The sequence below is a fragment of the Pyxicephalus adspersus genome, chromosome 5, assembly GCF_032062135.1.
Source record: "Pyxicephalus adspersus chromosome 5, UCB_Pads_2.0, whole genome shotgun sequence".
NCBI lineage: Eukaryota > Metazoa > Chordata > Amphibia > Anura > Pyxicephalidae > Pyxicephalus > Pyxicephalus adspersus.
This window is the reverse complement of record NC_092862.1, coordinates 67,648,464-67,673,998: the sequence shown is the minus strand read 5'-3', so window position 1 is coordinate 67,673,998 and position 25,535 is coordinate 67,648,464. Positions and strand designations below refer to the sequence as shown.

At 36.6% G+C, this 25,535-nt stretch overlaps 1 protein-coding gene across 2 annotated transcripts in view; it reads left to right on the top strand.

The window, feature by feature from the left end:
- CDH20 (cadherin 20) overlaps window positions 1-25,535 on the top strand; it is a 197,012-nt gene that overhangs the window by 85,392 nt on the left and 86,085 nt on the right. Inside the window, exon 2 of one of the 2 annotated variants that reach the window (XM_072411836.1) lies at window positions 7,185-7,315. The exons of the other annotated variant lie outside the window; for it this stretch is intronic. The gene's annotated coding sequence lies outside the window, so the exon portion shown is untranslated. The remainder of the gene's footprint in view (window positions 1-7,184; window positions 7,316-25,535) is intronic. 2 annotated transcript variants of the gene reach the window in all.

The window sequence follows — 25,535 nt, the reverse complement described above, 5'->3', positions numbered from 1 at the left end:
ATGGTGAGGATAGGCTTGGGCTGCAGGGTAGCTGCCAGGTGCCACTCCAGAGCAATCCCCAGGCCAGTGGCAGCTGACCACAGGAGTCAGGATACCCGGTGCAAGCACCGAGGGGCTTGCGTGACCAAGAAGGTGATGGCAATCAGACAAAGTCCAGAAACAAGATCCGAGGTCAGGGTCAGGTGGCAATCAGGAAAAGGTCCAAAAACGTAATCCCAAGTCAGGGTCAGGCGACAAACAGGCAAAGTCCAAGGGTAAGAAACAAGGTCCGGTGCACAGTAAAGCAAACAGAGAAAACACCTTAGCACAAAACAGAGGGCGTGTATGTGTTACCTCATAGATTATGAGAGACACACCCACGCCAGCTCAAATACCAGAGCAAGTCTCCAGCAGGAAGGAAACTCAGGCATGGAACACAGGTAGTGGGGTTACCTGAAAGATAGGACCCGTCGCCCGTGCCTGCAATTAGGAGCAGCGCCGCCGGCACGACCTGCAGTGCTAACAGGTATAATTTTTGTTCTGTTTAGGGGAAAGGGAATACGCAGCAATACTTACCCTCTCCCATTTCCCTGATAGCCAGCCCTTTCCTTCCTACAGCACCCCAGTATGTGAGTAAGCACTTGACAGCCAATGGTTCTACATGTTTGTGATGGCGTTATAATGATGTGACCAATTGGCCAGTAAAGAGGATTACCAATTCGGTCACAGAAGACAGTGTGCTGGGATAATGAAATAAGGTATGTATTTATTTCTCACCCCCTAGAGCAGAGGTCAGAAAACTCTTTTGGCCACTGGGCCATTTGAGGGGTAGGGAGGAGCACACTAATCCCACCCTAGTGGCTCCACCCCCATCAGGAACATCCCCTGAAGGGAAATCCCTCTCCTCCGTATGCATTGCCCCCGCGGCAGAAGTGTTAACGCCAGCAGCGGTAAATAGGGAAGGGAGCAACATCACGGAGGCTCAAGAGCCGCATGCGGCTCTGTTAGGTCCCGTAGTTTGTTCCGGCTAGGCCACGTCTGGAGATTGCCGACCTCTGCCCTAGAGGAAACAAGCATTTAACCTGTGCAATATGTGTGTATAAGTTTGGGGGGGTGGGGGCACTGCATCGTTATCAATAGTCTAGCTTAAATGTTTCTCATTTACTAAAACTTTTTTTTAATGCCATTTTTATATGTACACTGGATGTGTGTAATGTTAGCATATTTATATATTTACTTGAGCTAGTGCAGGATGCAGGATTATGTTGAATCCTCTTTTTTGTCTATTATGAAAAACAATTTACAATAACATCTGCATATTGTGTATGTGATTATGTAGTACTTCGCCATTAAAACTGTAAAATGTAGGCACAGAATTCCATTTAGAATTTATCTGAAGATTAAAGCACCTTAACCCTATTAAACAACAATAAGTATAGACTACATTTTAAACTAATTGTTAGAATACCAAGTATTGAATAACGATCATCAAAATAATAGCTTCATGTTCTGGGAAGCAGCTTAGTCGGTGCTGCTCGGAAAAATACCATCAGTGTATAATAAGCAGATGAAGGTTAATGAAAATTGTCTTACAGCTAGTGAGAACTACAATAATTATGGAAAGCCCTACAGCAAAAACCTTACTTGGAGAAACAAGGGAATTTTAATCAAGGTAAGAAAGAAGGTGATGGAATCACTCAAGCTGCCTGAGTATGCCAAATAAGACATCATTCTGCAAATGCATTCACTTAACTATTCCACTGTTACTTGTGATGCAAATGCAGGAGAGCAGAAATGATGTAGAACTTTTACATAAAAATATATGTTTATTTCATGATAAAAGCAGTAGTCTGAGGGCTGAGTTAATGTATGTTAATAAGGTCAAGCACTGGATTTTAATCGTAATTTCCGTTTTGACTTTGACTAATGTTAATGCTTAGTCATTGTTATTACTAATTAATTGTAGTGAATGTCCCCTAGAACCCTTGTGATCAGGGTCTCTTGGTTGTTGGTGGAATGGCTGAAATGTTTGACCATAGTTTCTTAACAAAAATGTTGTTTTTGCTTTAATCTTTTAGAATGAGAACAAAGGTGTTTAACATATGATACTGAGCGAATGATTACACTTTCTCTTTGTTCTTTACCTTACTTTTTTGTCCTGATTTTTTCTTTTGTTTTCATATATTGATACAGTTTAATAGCAGTTTACCTTGTCAGCATCCAAAATAATGTCTTTTTATGTACTCATTGGCATGTGGTTAGCCATGTGGCTTCCTATGTTGTGGTAAAGATAGGCTTTTCCTTGCTTTAGGATTGGAGTTATTTGTTGTTAAAATTTACATAAGGTAATACTTTAACTTAAGAGGCTTTGCTCTTCCAATCAAACTGATGTTTCCTTGTTTTATTAAACTAATTGTATGTAACCTGCTATGTGCTATTTCCAGGGTTGTACACATAAGTACATTTGGTGGTCAGGTATATGCCGCCATAAATTTACACACGTTAGATTTTTGTTGTTGGGAATGATCTTTCACAATCATTTCCAACGACAAAAGACCAAAAGATGAATGAACGAGTGTTGTTCTGTTTTATTGAGAGGGGGGAGAACGAGTGAGCAACACCCCGCTGCCCTTTCATCCCTTCACTTCCTTTGCAGTCATTCGTCTTCCGTTGTTTGTGGATCCACCAGGACAGATCCACCAATGACGTAGGATGGCCACTCTACCATGTCCGATTCTCGTCTGAGATGAGCCCTGAGGCTAGAATTGGATGAGAATCATCTGACGTGTGTAAGTAGCCTTACTCCTAGATCCTGTTCCTGGCATGTAGTGTAGTTATTCTTCACATCTTGTCCTCTGAATATAAGCTAGAACATTTATATCCCTAGTTCTATGCATGTAACTGTAACTGCAACTGTAACTGCATTGACTTGTGTCCTTTTCAACAGACAGACATAGTCTTCGAGCCAGGGACTAAGTGCAGGGGTAAGTGACACTGAAATAAATTTTTAGTAATCACAAAACACAATAAAAAAAAAGAGCATCACATTACGATATTAAAAAAAAAGTTAGGCTATGGAAAAGACAATGATTTCCTACAAAATTCAAAAACAGTCCCTGAAAAAATTACAATTTTTGTTCTGTATGGAGTGGATTAATACCTCTCTACATAGAGTAGAAAACTCTATTGTTTTTTGAAACACACATTTAAGCCCACTATGAGACAACAATTGAAAAATGCATTGAGCATACTACATGGTATTTGTATGGAGTTTAAAGGACTCCCCCTCCCTTGTATCCTTATAAACTGTGAGTAGTGCCACATCTCTCCCAGTGCCCCCACCACCCAAAGATACTCCTTTTAGTATAATTTCAGGCAGATTGTAATCACTTGTTGTATTTGCTTCTAGGAACTTTTACACTTTGTTCTATAAACTTTTTGAATATGGGTTATGTTAGACCTCTGTCCTAAGGACTTGTTTACAGACTTGGTTTCTTTTGTTGTAAGTACTGTTATTGTATATATTTTTTCCTGAACTACAATAAATACAAAATAAATAAAAATCCTGACACTGTGACACCGTTTAGAGGTAAATGCATACCTAAAATAAAACTGTGTTGTCTCCCTAAATGAATATATTTATCTTTTACACAACTAGAAGGGAAAAAAATTTAGCTATACTTGGATAAGGTTTGTTGGCTAAGGGGCAGTGGTTTATCCATCTTAATACAGAACAGGGTTTCTCAACCAGGGTTCAGCACTGCAGTCATCTGACACAGTTAGACTGGGCTCAATCAACTTAGCAGACACACCGATAGCTTCCAATAGAGGCACAGCCATCCAAAATTCTTTTTACCCCTGCACAGTAGGCTGTACAGGTATGCAGCGAAAAGCTTTAGGACATGACAAGGTGAAGGATAGGAGTAGGGGATTACTTTAAAAAGCTGAAGCAACCAAACATACAAAACTTTACAGTGAGTTCCAGAGCTGCACACTGCTCTCTTCATTAACAGCTGTTTTATAAAACCTGTACTCACATGATAATAATTCAGCAGCTGCTAATAGAAGCCATGTGGGTGAGAATAGCTCTGCAGATAAAAGTAAAAATGTTGTAGCCAATGTAAGGTGTGGTATATTTCGAAGTCAGCGGCTGATTTTAATATTATCATGTTAAGATGGTATGCCATCCAAAATAATAACTTTTGTTCGTGTATACACCCTGTAAACACCCTGTTTTTAAGTCCCCTTCTGTGTGTTACTTTTCTACCCCACATCGGTCTATCTGTCTTCCCATCATCCCCTCTATCCTTTACTCTGTGTATCTTTTACCCTTTCTCTCTTTTTCTATATTCTCCCTTTCATTTTGCTACTCTTCCCCTACCCCTCTTGCTTCCTCCATCTCAATTTCACATTCTCCCCACTTCTCCTACCTTCCCCCCTTCCATCATACCCTCCACTTTTCCCTCCCTTGCTCTGTCTAGCCCAATGTCACTTTCTTCCTCTTTTTTTTCTACCTTTCCTCTCCTATTTTTTCAGTGTCTCCTCCGCTCCCCCTTTTTATATCTGCCCCCATTTTGCTCTCTTCACTTTCTATTTTTACTAAATTAATATATTTACCGCTTACTATAAGAAATTCCACAAGTTTCAAAGGTCACTGACGTATAAAAAGGTTGGTAAAGACTAGTATAAAAGAAAGAAAAGCAATGAAAAAAATACAATGAAGATAAGTATAACAAAGATAAAATGGACTGAGGATATGGATAGGCATGACTTGGTAACTTCATACATCACTTCCTAATAGGACAAAAACACCACTTTAAAATATACAAATAGCCTAACATTTTTCAACCAGCTGCTTACCTATTGCTATTGTCTATAAATACAGTGTGAGTACTAGTATTAAAAGCGACAAGTATGTTTATGGAGCTTTTTGGGTATTGGCCAAATATAAACTAATTATATAACTGCAATTCAAAGTAATTAAAATCCATTATCCCACTTCTTAGTCATTTAAGGATTCCCATTGGGCAATTTATCTTTATACTGGAAATGAAAGCATTCACGGCCCTTGTTAATTTGCTTGTGTAACGTCTCCTAATTCCTTTACTTTTAGTTAATGTTGCATTTAACATCAATGTACTTGGGCAATTTTCCTCTTCACTGTAACACAATGAGTAAATGTTATAACATTAACTACAGTTCTGTTTTCAAACTCCAATATTCTGGGGGTTACAGATATACAAATATGAACAAATATTATTTGTGTTCATAAAAACTCTATGACATTCTTCCTAGAATGAAATCACCAGTGATTTCCCTTTCTCTTTAAGTTGACTGATTTTAGCCCTAAGCTTCTTCATGCTACATTGATGAAGTTATGATCAAAATGAAATCTGATGATATCACAGCCCAAAGGTAGTTATTCATTCCAACGATCTGTCTTCAAGAATACCTAGCATACCATCTAATAGTGACACATTGCACCAGCTGCACAAACAGCAGTGTCATAAATACCTTTGTCAAAGTATTGGGCTTTAGTCATTTTGTCTCCTAGGCATCATGTGGTGCATTAAGATTTATTCTTAGGAAAAACAACACATCTGTCCATGAATATGCCATGGAAACTCAGATTTAGAAGAACTGAATGAAATTAATATAATGAATGTGCAAATTGAAAATTAATCATACACGTTAAATGCTGTTGCAGATATCATATATGCATCCCATAAACACATAATACATATTCTTCAGGATATGATTGGATTACACAAAATAGGGTAAACACGCAGTCTTCTTGGATACATACAACACATATCCCAAGAGACTGACTGTGGGTTACTCCTTCTGCACATGCTGAGGTCGGGCATGCGTCAAAAAGGGCTTTTATGGATTGGAAAACCAAAATGCTCAATCTCACGCACGCATTTTCAGGAGGACATGTCACCCGATCTCTTGCACAGTGCAGGTTCAGGTGATGTGAAAAGAACCGGGAAGAAGAAGAAAAAAGGCGGCTGCACCCACTGTTCCATCTGGGGAAATAAAAGGAAGTTGGGATGGCACGTGACTTACTGGGTTCAGTTTATGGAGGGATCAAGGGCTATATATATTTGTAAACATTCCACTTCAACTAAAAATTTACCATCCAGAGGCATTTACAAATGCAGTATGCTTTACCCAGTATTCCCCATTTCAAAAGAAAAGGGCAACATTTAACAAAAAATGTAGTAAAAATTCCTAAAATGATCTTTTCTTCTTTCTTGTGCTATTTAGGGATTTGATGAACATTTAAAATTTACAAAGACATTTGACAAATATTTACTCAATTCATATCTACTACATAAAAATACAGTGATTTTTTTTTTCAATGTTTGTTTTATGTCGGCAAATATGCACCTGGTGATTGTTCCATAAAACATTTACTGGCATACATGACAATAATTGTTTTATAAATCTGCACCTTGTCAAACTCCCTTTTTGTCCATTATGACACATATAAAAGCTGACAATTACTACTGAAAGTGTGGTTTTTACTATTACTGGTCAGGTGTAAAACGGTGTAAAAACAAACATGAGTAAACTGTAAAAAAAACAGCGGTTCTGGTTTTGAAATGAGGATTATACCTACTGTTTGTCTATAAACTTCATTTAAATGCATTAGTTTCTTCACTAATCTAAAACCTAGGCACACTCCAAAAAACTCAATTACCTCCCAATCCATTAGAACAAACACAGTACAAACTGGATAGACAATTGAATCTTTTTGGCTATTGCTTAGTAAAAACCACATACCTAGAGTAATCAATGAATAAAAGCACAACTATATCATAGATGGCGCAGTGCCCCTTATTCAAATTTTACATCAGATCTGTGTGTGATTTCATTTGCTAAAGGTCTTGTTGCTGCTGATACAATACAAAATACAGTCACCAGAGAGAAGTACGGTAAATATTAGATTGACATTGAAAAATGACATATTATCTTGAAAAAATATTGATTGTAACATAAATATATTTTCATAGTAGAAAAGGAAATGATGGGCACAAAATCATTCTAGATATGGAAAAAGAATACACCACTATCACACAATAGGACCTGATTTACCTGGGTTACTTAAAGTAAACCTATCACTGAAAGATTATGTAAACTACCATTGTTAAATATATTATAAATAATTGTAATACCTGGATGTAATGCTGATCTTTTAGTTTCAGAAGTTTCAATCTCACACCCGGCATTAACCTGAAGTTATGGCAATACCTGAATACCTGAGCTGTATACTCATTCTGCGTCAGTGATTCAGAAAATAAAAAAGACAGAGGATCAGACCACTAACCAGGTAAGCAGTGTTTATTAGATACAGGTTGTCAATGGTAATAGAAATATTCCCTCCCTGATAGGTTTTCACTTTAAATCAGTGGTTGCCATCCAGTGGAAAAGTTTCTTCCGCTTTGAGTAACACACAGAGTTCGTGAAATTAGTGGTCCGTGGCATCCAAAAGGTTGGCAACCACTGCTTTAAATGCTTGGGTAAAATATTGTATGTTGCAAACAATTGGCTACCAGCTGGCATTTCATATTATTTAGTAATAAGTCTCAGAAGCAAGTTACTATGAGTTACTATAAGTAAGAAATGTGAATTGTAGAACAATCTTCATTTATCTGGCTCCTTGTTTTTTGTTTTTTTTGTTTTTACAACTGATATTTGAAATGAGCTTTCACTTTTATTCTGCTTTTTACAGCCCCCAACAGTCCCCTAATACCTAAAGACATGAAGGGGTTATTTGAAATTATATTGAATTTTTAAAAGAGTGTTGTTACAACATCCGTGGCAATCTAATCTGATACTGTTATTAGACATAGAGAAGTACTGGTTTGGATCAATAGTCTCTTATGTGACACATCTAGGTGTGAAAGAAACATAAATAGGTGTTGACATAGCTCTTATAAAATCCTTTTATCAACAGTAGCAACCTCACCTTTACTTATTGTTCAGTACATCCCAACAAGTATCTCAATAGTAGACAGTGAATAGTGAGTGATAAATAGATCTGTGTGTTGTTATCATGGTATCATTGTTCCTTAATAATATACTTGTCTATTTAACTTCAACTTTTCCAAAAATGAATGGCCATCTGAAATGAATTTGGCCCTTCCTACAGAGAGGTTCATAGTAACTAGATGCAATGCTAGTGAATAGTCTTTTTAACTGACAAACTAAGATATAAAAGTACATATATATACATATGTGTGTGTATGTCCTCCACCCAACTACTTCACTATATAATATATATATATATATATATATATATATATATATATATTATTATAAATATACTTTATATTTTATATATATATATATATATATATTAATATATTATGTATATATATGTATAATATGTACCGGTATATATATATATATATATATATATTTACAATGGGTGGTACCACTGACCATTAGGTAACATAGTGAATTTACCAGTACTGTATAAATAGACCACAAAGAACTGAACATGAAAAGTTGAGTTTTGCATATAACTATCTTTTTGACATGTATTTTACACTGCAAACAATCTCTGTTTATGCATTGTTTTATTATATTTTGGGTTTGCATTGCCCAGGTTTGTGACAGTTTTACTTTAGTGAATTGTGACAAATGGAAGTTTGTGCTGTTATCATGGACTGTGTTGCTTCCTGACAATGCACATTTCTGTCGTTACCGTCGGTACAGCTCAAGAACTTAATACTGTCTAAAAAGGAATGTACACATTTCATCTTAGATGTTCTTGTACTAAAGGTTTTGTAGATATTGTTTGTGATCCTTCACAATTGTACCAGAAACTTATTATTTTCAGCTACCATTGTTTCAGCATGTGTGGGAGATCTGTGATAATTACAGTTGGTAAAAAAACAAAGATCTGTATAGTTATTTGTTGTGTGCTGTCAAACCTTAACCTTTTTTGTGTGTGCTGTACATGACATTTTTCCATCAAAGGCAAGCTTTCTGTATTGTTGGTATTTTTTATGTCAATAAAAGGGTACGCTAGTAACATTATGTTTGTTTGAATTGTTTGAAATCCACTGAACAAGTAAAGAATTTGCAGAAAGTATTTAGGGATTATAAACTTCAATTGAATAACATTTACTTCATTTTAAATTTGCATGTAGCATACATAAATTTCAGGGAACTTAAATGTGTATCTTTTTTCCAGGTAAAACCCCAATGAATGACTTACACCAATGGTAATCCATATATATATATGTATATATATATATATATATATATATATATATATATATAGAAGTAGTTTGCCATGTGCTTTTTTCCCAATAACAAACAGGTAGTTTCCCCTCTTTAGTGTTTTGTCAGCAGTCAGTCTTTTCACCCAGCCACAGGCTACCACAGCAGAAATATTGAAAGAGAATAAGTTACCCACGTTTAAAAAGGTCTGTGGAAATCTGAGAGTAATTATATGAGGTATGGTTAGGAGGAAGGGCATGACAAGGACCCAGTGCTGGAAGCAATATCCCACCCAGAGCTCAAAGCCATGGCTGTTAAATAATGTGCTATGAGATTATTATGGCTCTAATGAAATGATCTGATTTATGGCTCTAAAAGTATTTGGTTCTGGGTTTGGTAAAATAGCTTTATTCTTGGGTCAGGTAACACAGTTTTGAATATAGTAATATGGTCTCTCTCTAAGCACTGCATATATGGTTCTACATTAGGAAATATAGTCCCATTCAAGACTTTGATACCATATTGCCATGGTTATGGATCTGGTAAAATGATCTTTAATTTGCTTTGCTAATATGGCCCTAGATATGGTAATGTTATCCCCTTAAAGTCTCTAATAGCATGGCTCTGGATCTAGTACTTTCTGCTGTCCTTATATATTCTGATAACATAGTTCAGCTTTGGTACCATAGTCCTATTCTTGAATGAAAGCACAGGGCTGCATCTGGCAACATGGTCCCATTCTTGGCTCTGATAACGTAACTGCAGTTTTGGAAAAATACTTTGCCATTGATATGAAATCCAGGTTCTCACTTAGGCTATTGATGCTTTTAGAGTAAAGTTTATTTAAACAATAACACATTTTTATGAGTGTAAAACATATGCATCTGGTAATATGAACTGGTTTTAAAATAAATGGTAACACCTTTTATAAGCTGTGCCGTCTTTCATTAAAGATATCTTATGTTTACAACCTCCTAAACTGAATATTTCCTCCACTAAAATCAAAATTTGATAAGGGGCATGTAAGGACACAACTAACTTTTTTTTCAAACTGTAAAGCCAAGAAGATAAATCCATCATTTTGCCGGCTTTACAGTTCATGTGTCATTTGCCTTCTTACTAGAACACTGTGAAAATGCAACCTCGTTATTGAATGCACAGACTGTAGGTGTAGAGATGACCTGTCCTGAGCCACTGCCTACAAACTGCTGGCTGTACATGTGCTCTGCACACAACCTCTATTTACTGCTATATTAGACAAATGTGTATGTGCAGACTGCGAAGATCACTGTGCATTACAAGAGGAATAGACAAGCCTATAGTGCAGGGCAAGTCACATCTGTTTCTTTTCTTGCACCTGGGGTTTTCAGTATATAATATGCATTTGCTCAGAGGACCACAGAGAAGGAATATGTACAGTACATCCTTTGAAAGTGCAGGAAAAGTGCATCTAAAGTCAAAACTTCTATCATAAATAGGGAGTAATAAGTGATTAGTACACCATTTATGTAAGGCCCGGGTCAATACCAGTATTCCCCACACACTAATCCCCCAATCTATGCCGCAGTCTTCGCCTATATCAGGCCCCGCTCAGCCTCGGGAGACAGGTTGCGCCTCCCACCACTCGGTTGCCCCCAGGACTTGGTGTGCAGGGGATGGTGTCTGGTAATAGGCTGGCAGCTGACCCGGAGCCCAGTAATACAGAGTACAGAGCCACAAATACTGAGTACAGAATGTCAGGAAATCCAAAAAAAAGCCGAGGTCAAAACACAGGAAATCATTCCACCAAGCGAAGTACAAAGGGAAAGGCACAAATAGAGTCAGGGTCACAAGCAGAGGTTGGTCCATGCAGAGTTCAACAGTAAGTCAGTAACAGGCACAGGTCAGTAACAAAATAGTCAAAAATCACTCCAACACGGGTAACCCCAGGGGACACTATAACAGGCACAAAAGACTGAAAGCAAAGTGGCTATAAAGCCCCAGCAACCAATGAGAATGCAGGACTGAGTCAGGAGCTGATCAGCCTCTAAAATCCCCTTCGGTTGTGCACAGCCTACCAATGGATGCTGGGGATGCCATAAATCTATCAGGCTGCACGACTAAAGGGAAGCAGGGGCTCCTGCTATCTTAGTTCTCCTGGTTGTTGCAAATGACATCTCTGGACAGAACAAACAGTGTTTTATATTGTGATGGGACAACACGGGGTCATCTGCCAGATGAGCATTTCCTAACAAGATAGGCTTTTAATACTGACCTCGGGAGATACACTCTCTTGGTTTGTCATGGTTTGCATGAAGGAGAAAACATTCTGAGATTCCATTGCTACAGAAACAGAAGGGAAATCTTCCAATGGGAACACTTATTTCTGTAACAACTTCCTAAAAGGGGATTTACCTAACAGTAGAATAATATCCTCTTACTTCCTGTTGAGTCTACAGAACAGGAAGGGAAGTTCCATACTGCACAGAGAGGAAAAAAAAAACTGACAGGGGTCCTCACCATTCTTTACTATATACAAAATGAAAGCAATGTTTGACACTAGATGTACTTTAATAATTAAAAATAAATGATAGCTGCTTTTTGATATATTTATATAGACCCTGCCTTTTTAGGTAATGTGTTGTACCTAGGTCCTATAGGATGAAAACATCAACATCAACTATTAACCATATACTTTAAAAAAAAATAAAGGAATACTAAATACATCAGAAAATAATACTATAAACATCTGATTAGACAAAGAAAATATTCCTACCATTATTATTTTCATTATTACCATCATTATTATGATTGTGTAAAATAATTTTATCTTTCCTAACGTTTATAAGAGTGGGTGTGAACCTTGCATATGTCTCATCAAATAAACAGTTACTAAATAACTAATCAAATCATCTGCCCTACTGGAATCTTGCTAGCTGACTGGTTTTATGAATTTATTTTCAGAGTTAAAGCAGCATGGTAGCTGGCATAGCACAGCATGAGCTAGACTGATGGGAAAACCACATATTTTGCTATGCACAACACTGATAAATGAGAAACTAATTTGCAGCCAAGTAGTACCTACTTTCCACAAATTAAAAATAAACAACACTTTGAATACCTCTTAATTTATTGGAGCGTTGCCGAGTCGGTAAATTATGACCTTACGTGAATGTCAGCTGCAGGAAACAAACAATTTGAAAGCAATCTAGCACGATAAAGCTAATATACATTTTAACTGCTAAGTAAAACACAATAAAATCTAAACTTGTAACAATATATATATCATTTTATCTGATTACCTGAAAACTATAATCAGGGCAAAGAGCAGTGTTTAAAAAACAATGCTGTAAGTCACTCCTAACTGCCCCTCCTCAACTACTATGCTCTTATTCGCAGAGTTTGCCAACTGCTTTGTCAAGAATGCGGTTGGGGTGCGGTTCTTTCTCCAGAGGAGTGTAAGGCCCTGGTCAGCAACAGTAATCACCAGACACCAGTCCCCCAATCTACTGCTGCAGTCTTCACCTTTAGCAAGCCCTCACACAGCCTTGAGAGACTGGTTGCGTCTCCCAACACACGGTTGCCCCCAGGATTTAATGCCCAAGGGATGATGTCTGGGGATGGGCTGGCAGAGGACCAGGGGCCCACAGATTAGGAAAGTTCTACAAACCAAATCTACAAAGCAAGAGTATGAACCCAAGGTCATACACGGGCGATCAGTCTACCAGATGAGGTACAAAGGGAGTAGCACAAGCAGAGTCAGGGACATAGGTAAAAGGTCTGTCCAGGCTGTGTAAAATCAATAGGTCAGGAAAAGGCAATGGTCAGCAACAGTAAGTTGCCCAGCCTGTGCCCAGCCTCGGAGTATGAGCTTGTGATGCTGATAAATTACATCAGACTGCACAGCTAAAGGGAAGCAGGGGCTGCTGCTATTTCCTTATTCTCCTTGCTACTGCAAGTGACATTGCTGGACAAAATAAGCGGTCTATATTTACGGGGTCAGCTGAAAAGGATTGGTTGACTGTACAATGGCCCTAAAAATGGCCCTAAACCTCCACTCTTGGTGAAAATTGAACAAAACCAAAGATACCCCAGATACAGACAACTGGTAATTCCCAATGTTAGTGATTAGGCAGTATTTTTTTCTTACAGTAGCCAAATTCCTGCAGCTGTGTCACCCAGCTCCTTAGCATAGGCTAATTTCATAATGAAAGAATGGATCCACAAAGCTTATTCATTATTGACTGTTACCCTTGCTTACATTAGAACTGGGAAATGACTTGCATGGATAGAATAAATGTCATCATCATCTCTACAGATCCAGACTTATTTAGTTCTGCATGCTCAAATGTAGTTGGTTGTTTCCTAGTTTAATTTTAGAACAATGGCAAATAAAATGTAGCCTGACAGTCGTAATGTGGTCGTAGGACAGTAAAAGTGCTAAATATTTAAATATATTGAAATGTAAAATATCTGATATAAATTACTCAAAACCATTATCAATAATACAGACTGATTTATATGTATTAGGCAATGATATTTGAAAAAAAAAACGTGTACAGGTGCAGCATTTGCAATTCAGCTCAAGGAAACAACTACCGGTACATAAATGGTTTAGATGAAAAGATAATTATTGATTTACCTACACAGGATATGTAATTTTGACCAGATATCATGGTAATACCAATATCTTCCTTGATAATCAACCTACTAATTTATAGCTTGGGATTACTACTTCTTGTGCCATCTCCCTGCTCACTGTAAAAAGGTGATGGTGCAGAGTCACTGCTCAGTAGTAGGGAGTGAAGTAGACAATTTCATTTTGTTGAAGTGCTTTGAGAAAACAGCTTAAACAATAAAAATGCAAACATTTCAGCAAAATGCATAGAAGTCAATGAAAAAGTTAAATAATTATTAAAATGTATACTGTTTTGGGGGGCTGCAGATTTTATTTACAAAGGACAGCTTAGAAGGTTATTTCATAAAGTATTCATCTAAAAAATAGGCAACATCTTACTATGGTCATTGTTTGCAGAGACGCAAATACACTGAATAGCAGGGTACATGTCATTTAAGTTGTTTTAAAAAGTTCAAATTTATTTTGTGCATGTGAATTAAGAATCTCATAATTACTACTGCTGACACACGTGCAATAATTGTCATTGGTAATGAACGATCAACGAAAGATTGTTCGATATTTGTTAACAAAAAGTGCACAACGACTGACTGGTCAACGACACAGAAGAATGAGGAATCTCGTTGGAAATGAACGACCGCCCCGGTGGATCTGATTGGGTGACGAGTGTTCGTAATCTATTGTGTGTACCGTCATTCATTGGTTGTGGATTGTTCTGTGATACACTTTCTCCTGTACATGGTACCTCCTGCATCGTTTGAACGATCGTATCTAGTGTGTACATTATTGGTGGATTATATTTAAACAATGTATGTACAGAATTGTGCACAATACGATCGTTCAAAATAATCGTGAATAATCGTTTGTTTTTAATCGATAATTATTGCACTTGTGTACCTAGCCTATGGTTTATATCTATAACTTGTAAAAAATGCAGAACAATATCAGGATCATGTCTGCAGACTGTTTGGTGTGTACCTCTGTATAGTGTTTTTTTTTACAGAAAACTGTGGAAAATACATAGACATTCTGGAGAACAAAGTGAAAAAAGTAAAACAAAAAATGATGAAAATGAGAAGTGTGTGCTGTGCAAAAATGATTTCTGCCTTACCGTGCTATGAGTCAGAAGCAGCAGCTCTGAGAAGCTACTAACAGGGATGACATAAGCAGCCATCAATTTTTCCATTTTCCCCCTAGATCTCTAAACACATCTCTCAAACAAAAAGCAAAAAAAAAAAAAAAAATATATATATATATATATATATATATATATATATATATATATAAATAGATAATTTTAAATAAGTTTGTGCTATCCACAATCTTTTTCTTTATGTTCATCAATCTCTGATGAATCAATCTTTATGTAACACGCCTAATGACAGTACAACTTAATGTAAGTTATGTACTAAATATGGTTATGCAAGTGCAACTTAAACACCAACTTTTCTGTTTGTTTTCTTGCTTGAATGAACTACCTTATCATTAAAATGCAAATCAGTGAGTAGATACATCTTTAAAAAGTTTTCTTATCATATTCGCTTTATTCCATCCTGATGTAAGCTTACCTGCTGCCCAGATATATTCAGCAAATCCTGTCTATTCTCATATGAGCTCATCATGTGTGTTTAATTTAGAATTCACAACAGAAGAAACTCAATAAAGATTTTTCGTCACGGTGCAGCAACGTAAATGTGGAAAATATTATCATGACACTGATAAATACTGGTTCCACGAAGGAAAAAAAAAATACATTGCAAAAAGACTATAAGAGAAGTATATTGCATTTTAAGTAAAGTTGATGGCATACCATGTTATTTATTGCCTTGGGTCTCATTTGGCCAAACAGAATTAGGTATACAAAACATATAAATTATTTTTTTAATTGTGAGGAGTCTGTAAATCCTCAGATTTTGTGTGTTTTTATTTATTTATTTGTTTTGCACTTATGTAGATTTTATACCAATGGAAGGAAACAATTAGAGTCTTTTATTTAGTAACTAATTGAAACAGTCTTCCTTAGTAACAACCATTACCAAACATTTTTTGCTTATCAGATCCATGTCATGGGTAGGAGGTATCTTGACATGTTCAGATCCGGCCCTCTGCTCATCCCCTCTCTGTTCTCCCTGCTCGTTGTCTTTTGAGGGATGGGGCACACACATCTCCTATGTTCCTCTATGGGATTGTGCTGCCAGAAGAGGGAACTTCATGAGCATGCTCAGTGTTAGTTCCTTCAGAGTGGGCGTGTACTATAGGCCTGCCAATCAGCTGTGGCTGCTCCCCACCCACCTTGTACTGTGAGATTATTCCACCTTTTGCAGCAGAAACATGAGAGCTGTATCTACAGCTGTCATTATCTCTATGTAAACCTTCATATCTCCTACACTGAGAGTGTTAGAAATTGTGTCAACAAATTGCAGCCCCCTAAACATAACAAGTTGCCAGATACAGGGTCACAAGCTTAAAATCCTAATAACAAGCAGGGATATTTTTCAAATTAAGAGGGGCTGTTTCAAGACATTGGTCCCCAAATTGAGTTTGAATGTTAGGGATCCCCAGGGGCCACTTCCATGGCAATGAGCATTAGGGTACTGACAATTTGCTCTGTGCTGTGAAGCCCCAAATATATACTTGCTCGCTCTAAAAACTTCAAGACAGCATTCATACTGGCAGTGAGGTTGTAGTGCAGTTACCCCTTCCTTATGCCATAGAACCCTGCCTAGGGGGAGATGCTCAGTAGTGCTCACTGCCGTTAGGAGTCAAATCTGCAGACACTGCAGTGTGACAGACTGAGCGGCTGGTGGGGTTCCTGTTACACATAGCTGGCCACTTACTATCTGTGACCCTCACATTCTCTGGAAGGGAAGGATGTTGGCAACTGGAAATGTAGGAAATTCCTTTTGTCCCCCCCAAATTAAATTTTATACCCATCATATCATGCTACCCTGTCACACATAGCTATCTATTTACTCTCTATGAACCCCAATTTGTCTGTAAGAAAAAGGAAATGTAACTGCAAGTGGGACTCTTGTGGCTAACTTATTTCATCACTATGGCGCCATCACAAGATATGAAAAACTATACCTGTCATACCCTGCTACTCTGTGACACATTGCTGGCCACTTCCCTTCTGTAAACCCTAATTTCTCAGGAACGGGGAGATGTAGGGACCTGAAGATGTAGTAGCAAGAACATGTACCACTTGGTTATCTGTCACATGAATTGCATTTCTCTAGAAGTAACCATTGTAGCGTTATTGGGGTACAAAGAAGGTTAGCGACCCCCTATAACCAACAGGACACATTGTATAGTGTAGTTTGTGCTCAGTGGTACAGGAATAGTGAGCAGAGAGCAATATATGACCGTTTAGCACTGTAGTTTTGTATCTTTCATTAATAAATATTGCATTATTAAATGAGCATCAAATAGTGAGTACAGAAATTCTTGATTTGTCATTTCCTTTATTTGGTGCATGTACATTACGGTAACTAGAAACATTTCAATTTAATTTAATTTTAAATTAAAACTATTCTAGTTTTAAACATACATCTTTAATGTTTGTTTGCCTTGTGGCCTGTGGGTTTTATCTTAATTTCAACAGCGACCCCCAGATGAAAAAAGGTTGGGCACCACTGTTGTCATAAATAATGATTTTTTTGTTAGTGTATTCTTATGCAGTATCTTGTTTGGATTGCTGACATCATTTCAATAGGATTGAAATCAGAACAATGACTTCGGCATTCTAAAATATTCTAGCTTTTAGCTCACAGAAATAACCAGAAAAGCATATTGTTTTTCTGATACGATTTGGAATATGCTGATACAAATATTGCAAATGTTTGGGATGATTTACTAAAGCAGTGTTTCTCAAGCAGGGTTCCATGGAACCCTAAGGTCCCTCCAGTAGTAGCTAGTGGTAAGTAAGCAGTGGATTGTAAGTTGTGGATATTGCAATTATAGCAGGAGTTCCCTGAGACCGGAAAGCTATTAAAAGGGTTCCTCCATGTTAAAAGGTCAAGAAACACTGTACTAAAGTAATAAAGTTTGTTCACTGAGTAAAGAGAAATATTGCCTTGCAAGGCAGTTTTCGCCTAGTGTAGTAAATGAGGTTATACTTTGCTGATTTCAACCATCCAATCATGTCTAAGCAAATTTGCGTCTTTTATTTTTTTCATCGCCTTGAAAATGATGTGGTATTCTCTAAAAATTGAAACTTAAACTCGATATTCGTTATACTAACTGAAAATTCCTTAATGGTGATAATTGGGGTGAAAGGCCTTTACTGCTCTAGTAAATCAACATCTAGGACTTTAAAACAATTTTTTAGTTGCCTCAAATGTCTCCTGGGCAATTCTTTCTTTATTGTTTGAAGACTATTTTGGATGTGTCAACCTTTACACACTGCTCATTATTTGTTAAGTAATGATTCATATATTTACATATATACAGTGATACTTCGGCTAACAAAGGTAATTAGTTCCAGAATCACATTTGTTAGCCGAAATCTTTGTTAGCCGAAACGTCATTTCCCATAGGTAAGTTTTTTAAAAAATAGAAAAAAGCACAATATAAAAGGTCATAAACTCACCAAAGGCTGAGATGAAAAGCTTCTTCTGCATGTCATGCAAACTGACCCCATCAAGCCTTGGTCCTGCACACAAACGAGCAGGGAAGCCCCTGTAAAGCAATGTCTCTTTCAATGTCAATTTCACTTTCTGATACAGTAAACAGGAAGTACTGTACATTTGTCAAGCATGTTATCAGGAATCTTACTTCCTGCTTTTTTTTTTACATTTTGTTAGCTAAGTCTCTTAAACAGTGAGAAAAAAATTTGTTAGCTGAAAAAATTGTTAGCTGGGCAATTTGTTAGCCAGGGTATCACTGTATATACATTTCATGTTGGTGCTCTGATTGCCTATCCAAAACCCTGACTGTTTGGGTCAGACAGGCTTTACATATACATAGACATTTGTTTTTCTGATAAAAAAAAATTGAGTAGAGTAGAGAAGGGCCATAATTTTAATCTATTTTTAGTACGTGTCAAGGTTGGAGATGTTTTATCTTTTCCTGCACTGGAGTTACAGTTTATAAAATCTGCAGACTTCTGTACTGTAGCTTGTATTACTGAACAAGCCCAATAATGTTAGTTCAAAAGTCTTGTTTATAAAAAGAGTAAGACATAGAGGAGCTAGTTTTACAGTAACTAATTGTGTGTGCAATTTTGGTATTTAACCAGTAAGTTATGAATTATATAATAAATAAGTTACCCTAAAAAAATATCAGAATCCTCTCCAGTTCATATAAATCAACCTAGAATGCCATCTCATTAAATTACTGTTCACCACCATTGAGGACAGAAAGTTTATTTATTAAGATAAAAGCAGATGCTCTAAGGGTAGTCAAATTCATTTTATTCTTGTTCCTTAGTAAATATATATGAAATGTTCCCTTGGGCAAAATAAATCTTCTAATCTTCAATTATTATTATTTAATATATTGTTCCATAGTATTCTATGGTGCCATTGACTTTTCCAACACACCTTTGAATGTATCCTTTAGTGTAACCTCATATGTTGCACTCCTGTCCTATTAATGATTACTGAATGTTGTGTCAGATACAACAAGCTCTTTCAAGCTTATAGAAGGATTTAGTTGAAGTGATTTACGACCAATGGCTACATTATATGTGCCTATCATTTGCATCAACCTTTTGCCTGGCTGAGTTTTATGATTCAAGTAATTTTTGAAAAGATGCATCTCCATTGTATACAGAATCTGTCTCATCCATCATGCTTATAAGAGATAGATAAAGGGTCTCCTTCACAAGGGTACATCAAATCACCTTTATACCATTCCTGAATAGGAAATCATTAGGCAAGAGGATTATTTAAAAAAAAATTCTTTGGTGTAAAATCATATGAAGTATTTCTGCTGTGACTTAATTAAAGCGAGGAAGTCAACTTATTAAATATAATTGAGAGAATATTGACCATTGCACTGTCAAATGAACATTAGAAAAGACGTTAACATTTCATATTAAATTCAAGCTCAGCTTTTTAATGTAGAGAGATATTTCGCTGTCCCTCTTTGTTTTCTGATACCTGAGAACTCTATGATCAAAATATTAAGCAGCTCACATTTATTTTTCATTATCAGCGCACTTCCTGGCTTCAAAAGCTAGTTGCTTCCCTCCCCCTACCAGAAAACTTAGTTTGAGGGTTGGCAAACTGAATGTGTTTCAGTCAGACCTCTGAAATAGAATTGAAGAATCTCATTAAAGTATCCCAAGTCTTTGCTGCTTTCCTGAAGATTAAAATTTATCACATTGTAAAAGAGCCAAATACCAATTTCAATTCTTTAATTCAAAGTCTACCTTAATACTGTATGCTTTCCCAAAGCTATGAACAAAACTTCACTATGTTCTCCTTTAAACTTTCTGACAATATCATATTGAAAAAAGTCTATATTTGAGAAAGAGACTGTTAGTGCTATATTTAAAATAGCACACTAACTTTCTTACAAAGAACATATTGTCTGGTTGCACAGGTACAATTTAAGTAATAGCCAGAACATCCATTAGTAATGTGCCTGTACTCTTTCTTACATAATAGATCACATTCTCAGACTGCTTAAACACTATGCTCATGACATCAAAAGTAAATAAGAGCAACACAGCCCTTACTTGACACTGCAAATATTGATCCTGCAGTAAATGGTAAGGGGATTTCCTTCCATGAAAGAGACCTTTAAAATGGACCTAGCATCACACAAGCTATGTATGCTAGGCAATGTGCCAGTGTAGCATTGACAGGTGTTCATTACTATACTTTCCTTACAATACTTTAATCCTCCTTACTTTTCAGAAGTATGGTACAATCTTTGTTCAGGTGTCATCCATGATCAGCATATACTTCCTAGAAATGGTTGAGAGTGGTGTTATGTTACATTGTGTATTTTTGTTGGCCTTTTTAGTATCAAAGTGTATTCTATACATCACTAAGTATCTGGGAGAAGGATACATATGATTTATTGAAATGTAGTATATTCAGAGGCCAAAATATAGAATGTCGTTTGTTTAGAAGTGGTAATATATTAAGCTCTTCTGTTATAGTTTGGGACATAAGTTGCCATATATACTGTTACTTCAACAGTCCTACCATCTACCCTTAACAGTCTGTACCATCTGATATTATGTGATGGGTTGGTCTGGTCAAATGTCCATTGGTGTAATTAGGTTTAGGTGAAGTTTTCTGAGGAATGTGGGCAGGCCTAATGTTCCCCCTTTTTCCAGTTTTTTTCCTGCTTTTACTTCTTCTCTTTCCTCTCTTCTGCTCTATCCCTTGCTCCCCATTCTCCTTTTCCCACATTTCTGCCTCTTTCCTGTCCTCTGTTTCTCTTTACTCTTTTTTACCTATTGAAAGGGTAAATTTAAAAGTTTGTACTCCTTCCCTTGTCTTTTTAAGTACTTGTTTGGTGAAATGTGGCTGGTATTTTCCCTTTTTCCAAACTAGAGTCAGGCATGTGGCTGCTACAGGGCATTCATGCACCCCACAATAGACCCGAGGGATTTTTGCCTTTTTTTCTCTTTCTTTGCTCTCTTTTATGTATTCTTTATCTGCTCTAGGGAAATGGGGAGGCCTGTGTAAAAAAAGTTATTTGTTAGATCAGAAAACACTGATAGCCTGTGGTCAATATAGGATGCATTTTCCCCCTGTGTCTGATATTGGACCAGTTTGTTCAGGCACTTTTGTAATAATTTGGATTTTCTATTGGAATTGGCTTATTTTTGGTCTTAGATGAATAAAATAGTCACAATAAAAAATCCTATTGCAATAGCAATTTCAAATTACTTCTAAGAAAATATATTTTTTTCCATTAGACAATCATTTTCTCTTATGTTGTATGACATTTGAAAACAGCCATTGATCATTTATGGTCTTGGTTTGGGTAATAGTTGTAGTCCTTTGGAAACTGGAAGGAACTTCTGCTATTGTAAATCCAAACTGTTCATTATTCCTGGATTTTTTTCCTGATATTAGGTTACAAAGTAGCTAGTCATTACCTTTTTTCATAAGCTATGAATGATGTACTAATACATATGTTTCCAAGCAGCTCTTAGGGTGAAGTGAATCATTTTCTGTCCTTCTTTATATTAGCTCTTTGTGCCACGATATACTATTGCTATGAGATATATATTTTTGTGTTGCTGAAAAGCTCAGATACCTGATGGACAAAGCACTACAAAATACTGCCTGGGTTTGAAAATAATGCCTTTAAAATGTGCCTGTGACCCCATGAAATGATCACTTGCAAAGAAAAACATATTGACACAAAGCAGTATTTCCATTAGACATTGTGACCAATTTACTAATGGAGTTCAGTCTGTAAATTTTTACCTGAATGTGGTGAGGATTCACTTTACAATAAATACCAAACAATACCCAGAAAAAAATATAAAAAAAACTCTGCTTTCACATGGTCGGATAGTTGAAGTCAGCAGAGCTTTTGCTCGGTTACCAAGTTGGGCAAATATTTGCTTGGCCACAATTCACTTTGAACAGCCTATATTCCTTTAGTGAACAACCCCACCGACGCAATCTTTTTTTCCTTAGCTATTGTTATAAACACTATTTCATCTCTATAGTATGTAAGTAGGTCTTCTGTAGAAGAATTGTTGGTGATGTTCATAAAAGGAAACACTCTTATAACGGTTTACCTTGTTTCATACTTTAATACTACAAATATACAGAAGTGTTAACACTATGATTTGCTGCTATACATCTGTAAATTTAGATTGTATAAAGCATGCTAAAGCGCAGGGGAGCTCATCTAACACGACTGAAGCAGATATTGAAGCATATTATTAGCTTTAACAGTAGTTTCTGAAAAGAGCCAGGGTACAGAGCAGCGTATTGTTCCTGTAACAGTGTGTGTGTGCATTAACGCATTGCATTCACACTGACACAATAAAACATGCAATGAGATTTAATAACAGCTGACAGTAAATACATACTACAGTCCTTAAGCCTATTGTGTGTGGACATTCTTCATTTAAAAGAAAAAGAGCTGCACAATATAGTCTTTCAGCTCTCACATTATCATTCTTTATTCAATGCCTTTCGAAAAAGTAAGAGAGAGAGGCATAATTAAATTTTAGCCATTTACCAGATATAAATATAGAAGATTAAAGAGATTTTGCCAAATTTCTGTCATCCATTGACTTTGGTTTGATGACACAAGATCAAAACAACAAACTAGAGACAACTCCAAATGCAGCTGAGGTAATGAATGCTGTAATTTTTATTATAGCCGCCTATGCCTGTCCCCAATTTCAGGGAAATAGCCTTTGTTGCCTTATATTTTTTTATTTTCTGTAATCCAGCTGGTTTATTTTTCATAAAGTAGAAACTTCTGTTTCTGTGTATTTACGAATCACCGTATTAAAAAGTTCTTAAAATGCTAGTTATGGTGTAGAAATTGCTGGGGGGCAGGTTTTGGATTCTAAAAAGAACCATAGGATATATATATATTTATTTAAACTGATTCTTGCAATTGATTACAACTATAAAATAAACAATCCATCTGTCTGATATTCAATCAATATTAGGATCATTTTCAACTCTATATATGAATAACCTTCCTAGCGGTAACCCTGAGTGTGACTCGGGGTAGAAAAAAGTGGCTTTAAGCGGTAACCCCGAGTCACACTTGGGGTTGGTAAACCTATGGGAAGGTTAGTAAATACAGCCTTACCTGATACGCCGGCATCCCGCGCCAGCCATCGCCGCGATATCTGTCTTCTTCTACCGGCCGGCTTCTGCACCCGATAAGTCACTGAGGAGTTCCCGGTGACTTCGGTGTGTGTACGTTGCCAGCAGGGCAGGGCGGGAAATTCAAAATCCATTTGTATTGCATTCAATACAAAATAACTGTATTGAATGCAATACATTGGATGTATATGTATAAAATCAGTACATTGTTTTCAAGAACATTTATTTTACACTATATTTAAAACTATGAGTATAATATGTATTTTTTTTTTATTTAAAAAAAAAAATAAAAAATATAGGTTTTTTTTAATTTATTCAATTTATTATTTTTACATGATTTTATGTTTCAAACTTTATCATACTCATACTATTATATTAAACTGTAAAATAAATTTTCATGAAAAACAATGTACCGCTTTTAGACATTAAACTGGAAAGAAATGAACCACTAGGGAGGTTAAAATATCAAACATGCAATTTTAATGCAATGGTAAACAACCGACAAAGTAGAATTGGTCTATGTTTTGCTATTTGGTATGTATCTCCCCAGTTTGTGGTAATTGTATTTTATGTTATTTTTTTTCACGTTCTTGGTCAATGCAATAGTCCCTTATCAACATAAAACATTGCCTTGCCAAAAAAAGTTGGACTTTTATTGTGCCAAAAAACAATTGTAATTATGATTGCTTCAATGCTTGTGTCAAATCTATCATCTTATCAACCTAAAATATTTCTTAACACATGACCGGATCAAGTGGTAACACCTTAGCTTTTGGAGAGGAAGATATTACTTTTGATTGGGTGTAGTTATCAACAGGGATGAGCAAGCGAAATTTGTAATTTCTATCTCGCGGAGAATCGGGCCTTTCTCGCTTACAGAACATAGGAGTAAGGGAGAAAGGCCTTTTGATTCGTCACAAGGTCGTGTTCTCACTGAACAAATGGTCCAGGTTCGCAAGTTACTGGGCTGTACTTATCAATGATAAGTACAGCCCAGTGACCGTGGGAACTGAACTCAGATGAACTCTCAATGGAGTTTGCCTGCAGTGACAGTGGAGACACAAGACAGGAGGAGAGATGACAAAGCTAGAGAGGGTTTGAATTTGGGCACATGACAGTAACAAGGATGGTAGAGGTTAGCGGGTGTTTCAGTATGCACACAGGACAGTAATAGGAGTCCACATGGGCTGGAGAAGATATAGTGTTGCCCAGATAGAAGGGGCTATAAAGGGGATCAGTATGAGCAGAGGGCAGTAAAAGGGGTAGCTGGGGGCTTATTAAGGACACAAGAAAATAACAGGGTGCCAGGGAAGTAAAAGTGAAAAACAAAATTATATGCTTGATTGAGAACTTTGACCAAAAAAGGGAGACTATAGCAGATATGTAGGAGACCAACCATTTCCAGTCCTGATGACTGCCCATGTCCACGTTAGGTGTTGATCATATTGAAAAAGCTTAGACTGATTAAAATAACGGTTTAGGACACCGCTGCGTCATAGTTGAGATTAAGATGACCTTTCTACCATTTCTACTTTTTACTCTTAATGTTTTTGAATACAGTGATATGAGCTTTTAATTTGTGATGTAATGTAAAATACAATTATTTTAAATTGATTAAAGCCAGTTCAAAGTTCCATAACATACTGCTATTTTTTTCTATCTTTTTTTCACTCTTTGTAGTGGACTAGTATCCACATTAAACCAGAGCCAGAAGACTCCTGTATGTGAGCAGTGGTATTTAGGAAGGACTCTCATAGGGAACACTCTTTCTGTAAAGCTACGTGCACACTTCCAATAATTATCGTTGGTAAACGAACGACGAACGATCCTGCACAATATCTGCGAACGATCGTATGGCACCGATCCTGTACATACAGATAACGATACGATCTCTCTCTCTCTCTCTCTCTCTCTCTCTCTCTCTATATATA